The following is a 7,184-nucleotide window of genomic DNA, read 5'->3' as shown; positions in this document are numbered from 1 at the left end:
GCCCATTAGTTTAGCTTGGAAGCACCCGACTCGATTATCTTGTCTAAAGTCTCTTCCTTTATGGCATATTATCATCATCTGAATCACCTGTTTGTTGTTTGCATCTTGCTTAGTTTAAATCTCTACTTTTTATTTACTTTTATTGCTTATTTGCCTGATTATCATCGTCACCAAACTTTTACCTTCTTGTCTTGACTTAATTGAACAAATGACATAGGCTAGTGTCTCGTTTACAAGCTTGGTTTGACACCCCTTATACTACTTTGACAAGGGGATTGATAACCCTTCTAAGAGCTTGAAAACTCTTACTTATCAATTGGCGCCGTTGCCAACTTGTAGGAGCATTAGTCTCTTGTTTGTTCTTGAGTTCAAGCTTTTCTTTCCTTTGTTTTACTAACTTCTTTCCAAGTTCTTGTTTTGTTTTCAGGTGCATGAATACCAGGTCTCGGAGCACAGGATCGCTTTTCCCATACGACGATAACATCGACAGATTAGAAAGGCGAGCTCGCGAGAGAGAACGGCACTTTGACAGACTTGGAATGGCAGAACAACAGAGAATGGAGCAACAGGCTCAGGCAGCCGAGCACCAGGCTCAGGCTAATCAGGCGCAGGCAGGAAGAAATGAACAACAAGCCTATGTTAATCAGCAACAGGCTCAAAGAAACGAACGGCTTGCTCAGCAAAACCAACACCAAGCGAATAGAAATGAACAACAAGCCCATCATGTTCATCCGCCATCGCCCCAAGTTCAGAGACAACATCCTCCAATCTGTGTTGGAGAGAATGACCGAGCTAATGCGCACCGATACCGAGCTGGAATTCAAGCTCCACCAGTTCAAAACAACAACATTGAAGTTAAAGCTTCCCTGCTCAATATGGTGCAAAACTCAAAGTTCCACGGTCTGGCTGGAGAAGACCCTCTCGAACATCTAGATCAATTTGATCGGGTTTGCGACTTAACCAAGATAAATGGCGTCTCCGAAGATAGCTTCAAGCTACGCTTGTTCTCTTTCAGCCTCAGTGATAAAGCACACCAGTGGGAAAAGAATATACCGAGGGGTTCTATACAAACCTGGGAGCAGTGTAAGCTGGCGTTCTTATCAAAGTTCTTTTCCACATCACGCACGGCTAAGCTCAGGAATCAGATCTCAAGTTTCACGCAGCACAATAACGAGAGCTTTAGTGAAGCTTGGGAACGGTTTAGAAGCTACACTAACCAATGCGGCAATGGAACTAGTCGAGAACCTAGTGATAGACAAGACTTTTTAGGGTCTCAGGGCTATCAATCCCCTCGTCAAAGTAGCACAAAGAGGTTAATCAATCCAAGAATGTGGTGATAGACACTAAACTATGTGATCAAGTTCTTAATTCAAGCAAACAAGAGTGATTTTGGTTAACTAATGACAACTAACAACTTAAACAGGTTTAAAGACAAATGACAATGACAAATGGTGTGAATATGATATGATGGAGGCATGAGATTCTAGACATGATAGATGGTTAGGGTGCTTTGGTGTTAAACTAGAAATGCTAATGACAATGATGAGACATGATTCAAGTGATTAAGAACTCTAGTCTAGGTTAATCCTCTCATGAAGGTATTAACCCCTATACTAATCCATTTTCAAACCAAATTCCCATTTGTGAAATATGAATCAATATGCATTAATAAACAGTTCTCAATGATCATTCAAGCATTTAACAAATCATTCCCATGATGAAAATTTACTTAAACCTCTAACACAACTCTTTCAGGAATTTCATCAAACACTTTTGGTGCATGAAATTCCTAGAATCTAGATCTCAAGTGATTATCAAGGATCTAGCATAGAGAACAGTTGTTTAGAGAGATGAACCAATGAATCTAGCCCTAAGCACTCCTAATCTAACACTTTAGCACCCTAACCTACACATCTAGAACCTCATTAAGGTAACTACTCACTAATCATGATCAACACACTAGATCCTTTGCAAGATGTGTTGTTAATCATGATTAGAAGTTGATTTTGATGAATAGAAATGATGAACAAGATGGAAAGAAACTTCAAAACGATTTCAAACTCTCTAAAACAAAGTGTATTAAGTGGTTTTTCACAAAAGGGGGAAAAAGACTAAAAGTAGATTAAGTGTTCTCTACAAATTAGGTCTAAAAACCTTATAAAGGAGGCTTGGGCGAACCGGGTCAACCCGGAACAAACCGGGTACTGACCCGGCCTTGATGGGCAAAGAAGGGTTTGCCACGGTCTGGTGCATCCTTGGTGTGACCGTGGCATTCCTGACCGTGTCAAAGTCTTTACTTGTGTTCTTGGTTCCTTTTGATGCCACGGTCTGATCAAGCTTCATCTGGGACTCGTGGCAAGTTAACCGTGTCAAACGCCGAAGATGTGTAAAGGTTGCCACGGTCAAGCCCCCAGACCGTGGCATTCAGACCGTGCCAAAACCCGCATGCATGTGAAGACCTTCCCAGCCAAGTATATGCTTGCCACGGCCAAGTCTCAGGCCGTGGCATTGAGATCGTGTCAAAGGCCAAAACTGTGTAGAAGTTATCTCCAGCCACTTGCTCATTTGCCACGGTCAAATCCCAGACCGTGGCATTAAGCTCGTGCCAATCGCCGAAGGTTTCAAGATGTTGCCACGGCCAAGCCTCATACCGTGGCATTTAGGCCGTGTCAATCGCCGAACGGTTGCTAAGTTCCTCTCAGCCAAGTGTGTGTTTGCCACGGTCAAGTGTAGACCATGGCATGAAGATCGGCCAAGTGTGGACCGTGGCATTGAAATCGCGGCATGTTTAACTTAGTCATCCTGGGCTGTCTGGACCATCTCGCATTCCGGAGAGTGTAACTTCCTGGAGACCTGTCCGAATTGAGTGATTCCGGTTGAAGAAGACAGAGGACTCATTTATCTCCAACTTTGATGAAGGAAGTTTCAGTGCTTGGGAAGTGTAAGGTTTCCTGGAGGGCATATCTTTGAAGTGCATTTACACGACCAGAGAGAGGCGTCTAAACATGTGTCCATTCCGGAGACCGTATCTTTCTGCTCAAAGCTCCGAATTGACTGATCTCGGATGTTCTGGAAAGAAGACTCAAATTTCTCTGGTTCTCATGAAGGACCCGGAAACTAAATCGGCCTGGAAGTGCACCGTCCTTCGTATCCTTTAGGACTGATCTGCTCGGTCCGGAATACCTGCGAGACTGGGGTTCCTTCCGACAAGCTTATCTCTCTGCTCACGCGTCCGAATTCCACGATTCTACTTGCTAAGAGACCGTGATGCAATGCTCTCCAACTTCTATGAAGCACCCGCCGTCTGAATCGGACCGGAAGGCTCCCCGGACAGGCGATTTCTGAGACACGTTCATACCCGGAGATTTTGGCCGATACACTTCATTCGCGGTACATGAAAATGGCCGGTAAAGCTTCCCGCGGTACATGGAAATGGCCGGTAAAACCTTCCTGGCCAGCGAGAATGGCCGATAATCTCCCAGGACCCAATTTTTCCACTTTTTCAAGCTTTGCTCACCATTCCACCTCCTGGATTCATCTTTTCAGCTCCACATTCACCTGATAGACACTCAAAACATGCAATAGACTGATTGGGACCTAATGCATCTCCTAAGTTCTAAAACAACCCTAAGGACCTAAAATGCATGAAATAAAACATGATTTGGAATGATTTATGCAACCTAAATGATGCAAATTATGAACATATCAACTCCCCCACACTTGTCCTTTGCTTGTCCTCAAGCAAAAAGAGCAAATGAGAGAAAGAGGTTGTATGCAATGAGAGTTCACATTTTCTTTTTGAGAGAAGTGATCACAATGAGAACTCAAGTTCATGCTCAATTATGCAATGCAAAGTCATACTCAGATATATGTCAACTCAGCAAGGAATCTCCACAAGTTCTTCTCTCTCTCAACCCTTTCACATTCATTAAGCTTTTATCAGGTGGATCTCATGATGCAAGGTTTAAACAAGCTGGTTTGGCTAGGGAGAGGCTATGAGATTAAAATGATCTCAATCAGTGCTCAAGTGGGTTTAATGCAGCAAAGGGATCTCTCTATGAATGATCAAACTTTGGCAGAATGCTAAAGGTAAAAAGCAACCTATGCATACAAGGGCAAAGACTCATCACACCCCACCCTCTACTCAAAGCTTCCTCACTTGCTCAAAAATCCTCACTTTTCACTCTCATTTTCCTCTCACTAGGGGATTTACTTTTCACTTTTCCTCTCAAGTCTTGGAACTCAAACTTTACACAGCTCTTTTTCTTTTACAACTTCTAGCCTCTTCTTTCTTTCTTAACAAAACATTTGAGCCTTTGGCTTCTTTTCTTCCCTTTTTTTTTTTTTTACTTAGAGGCTAGACTCTTTCTTTTCAACAAACCAGAGCTCACTTTCTCAAAACACCAAGACTGATTTCTTTTTCTTTCATTCCCCTAGCTATTTTCCCTCTCTCTTTCCCACTCATCTCACCTTTTTCCACTCACCAAAAGGTCTTTTCCCCCACACTTATTCCTCGCCAAAACTCTCAGTTCCTTGATGTTGGAACACAGCACTCAATGAGACCTGCCCTTGTCGCTCTAAACCTAACACTTTCTGCTAAGTTTGATCCAAGGTGGCCTTTCAATTCACACACAAACATTGGCTTGAAAGAAGGATGGGTTCAAGGTGTGGGAACTGATCCATGATGTGGATTCAGCTACTTGAGCTAAGGAAAAGAGTGGTAAAAACAATGGTTCTAGCTCAAGTATGTATATTGGTATCCACAAGCTTTTTCAAACAATGCATCACAAGATATTTACAAGTCAAGTTCAAGGTTCCCACTTAATTAGAGTTGAGTTCAATTCAAACTTGCTCTCGGCCAAAACTTCACCCGGTAAGCACAGAAAAAGATTCACAAGCATATTCAATTCAAATTCTCAAAGTGATGTACTCTCTAGAAAACCTATCATTACTCCTTGCAAGATGCAACCTACATGCAAATGCAATCTAGACTCAATCCTAAAAATGAGAATGCAACTACATGATCATTTTTTTTTTTTTTGTGTAAAATTTTCAGATTTTTCCATTTTTTTGGTTTTTATATGCACTTAGATGAATATGCAACTAGAATGTGACTCAAGACTCAAAGTGTAAAATAGGAAAATAGAAAACATGATTAGTAAAGGATGAAACTCCTCCCCCACACTTAAATAACACAGTCCCTTGTGTTATAAAAGTATGAGAAAGAAGTGAAACCAAAGCAAACCGGCAAAATGCAAAAGAAAAAGAAAGTCTACATGCTATTTACAAGGTTTTGAGTGTTTACCTCAATCGCTGAGGTCTGATCCCAAGTAATGGGATGGATTGGAGGTTGAACATGATGGGGTGGAATATCTGGGTGGGCTGCTCTCAGGTGAGTCTGGTTGGAACGCTGTGGCCGGATTCACCCAATCTTCTTTTCCTGGTGGTAGCACAAGGTCATTGGCAGCTGAGCTTTCTCCCACCTCTTCTCTTGTATCTCGTTTGGGTGAGGTGGCTGGAGCTGTGAGCTTTTTAACCTTCTTCTTAAGCTGCCTAACACAGTCAACCAGCTTGTGGATCGTTTTGTCTTGCCATTTGCACCATTTCTGAAGGGTGTTAACTCTGGAATACAGCTTCCTTGTGTGATAGTCAGGCTCACCCCAAAAGTAAGGATCAAAGTGATACCTTCCTGCTCCCATCCTTCTTTCAAAATCTCTTGGCTCCTCATGCTCACAACCAGGGGTCCTAGTTGTGTCTTCCTCTTCAGCTGGCTCTTTACCCTTAGAATTAATTGGCTTCTTACATTTGGGAATTGGAGGGTGAATGGCTGAGTTGTAGAGCTGATCCTTGAGGACAATAAAGGAGACATTGTGCCTTTCTGTGAGAGTGGTGATGGCTGGGTTTGGCAACAGAACATGAACTTTTTCATCTTGCAAGAGATTGAAAGTGTACAAGAAGTGTACACCATTGCTTTCTTTTAGAAACCCAACCTTGGTGAGGGTGACTTCATCAATCAACCCAGGTCTGACTGCAACATTATCAAAGACAAAACCTCTTGCTTTCAGAATCCTTGTCACTAGCCATCCATTGTGCAACTTAGTGAGCTTCTTTCTTTTACCCTCACTCCAAGCAATGTCCTTGTAAATCAGCATTTGGCGTGCCAAGAATGCACCACTAGAAGGGATGTAATGTGGAAGGTGAAACTCTCTCTTGCTCTTCAAGTGACTGATGAGAGGATGAAGACCCATACCCAATAGCTCCATGTCAGCTAGATGCACCACTCCATCATTGTGCTTGGTAAAGAACATTTGGCAAAGCACCTTGTGAGCATAGCGGATTGCTGGGTTTCTTATCCATGAACTCTTGCATCTTCCTCCTCTGAAGCTCCCAAAAGCAATTGTATCCCACAAGTCAGTGATCATGTGATCAGGGTATGTGAACTTCACTGTCTCTTCTTGTGCAGGTCTTGTAAAAGCAAAGATCTCATCAAGTTCTTTGAAGCTTACATGGTGTTGTGCAACATCTATTGTGAATTCTATGTGCCCAAGACGATTGCCCTCTTTGATTCTTGCATCTCTTGGGCCATATCCACAAACTTGAAGGGATGCAAGAAATTCTTGTGTAACACCATCATGAGCCACATCTCTAATCTCAAAGAATCCACCAAACCCCATGTTGTTGAAAATGAGCTGAACTTCTTCAAGAATACCCATCTTCCTCAGCAGCTCCATATCAGGGAACTTGGTTTGCTGCACTTTTGCATCTCTGAACATGTCAAAGTAGTCATCAAAAGTTGGCTCTCTTTCCTCAGAACCCGGCTTTGCTTTCTTGGCCCGCTTCAATGCTGTTTCAGGGTCACTCTCTGTTCCTTCTTCATGCTCAGCCACAACCACCTCTTTTCCTGCTCTGTGAACGACCTCAACCAATGCCAGCTCTGTACCAGAAGTTTTTGAAGTGGAGGCCTTTGTTTTCTTTGGTGCAGCAATCTTCTTTGTTTTCTTCTCAGCTGAATCCTTTGGCTTTCTCCTCCTTTTCTGTTTCTCGAAAACTTTGTGCCCAAAAGGCAAAATCTGCTCCTCTGATTTCTCTTTTTTAGATTTCTCTATGGCTGCTTGTCTTTTTGTTCCTCCCATCCTGCATTTTCTCAAACCGTTGTAAGCACCGAAGCAAGAGAACAACAAAAG

At 42.7% G+C, this 7,184-nt stretch overlaps 1 non-coding gene across 1 annotated transcript; it reads right to left on the bottom strand.

The window, feature by feature from the left end:
* Positions 1-1,130: 1,130 nt before the first annotated feature.
* Positions 1,131-1,234, bottom strand: LOC112089556. Its single transcript, XR_002901192.1, has one exon. It is a non-coding gene; the product is annotated as a small nucleolar RNA R71 (small nucleolar RNA).
* Between the last annotated feature and the right edge of the window lie 5,950 nt (positions 1,235-7,184).

Source organism: Eutrema salsugineum, unplaced genomic scaffold (assembly GCF_000478725.1).
Source record: "Eutrema salsugineum unplaced genomic scaffold, Eutsalg1_0 scaffold_12, whole genome shotgun sequence".
In the NCBI taxonomy this organism is placed as follows: Eukaryota; Viridiplantae; Streptophyta; class Magnoliopsida; order Brassicales; family Brassicaceae; genus Eutrema; species Eutrema salsugineum.
The sequence above is the reverse complement of the archived record's forward strand: the minus strand, read 5'-3'. Positions and strand labels throughout refer to the sequence as shown.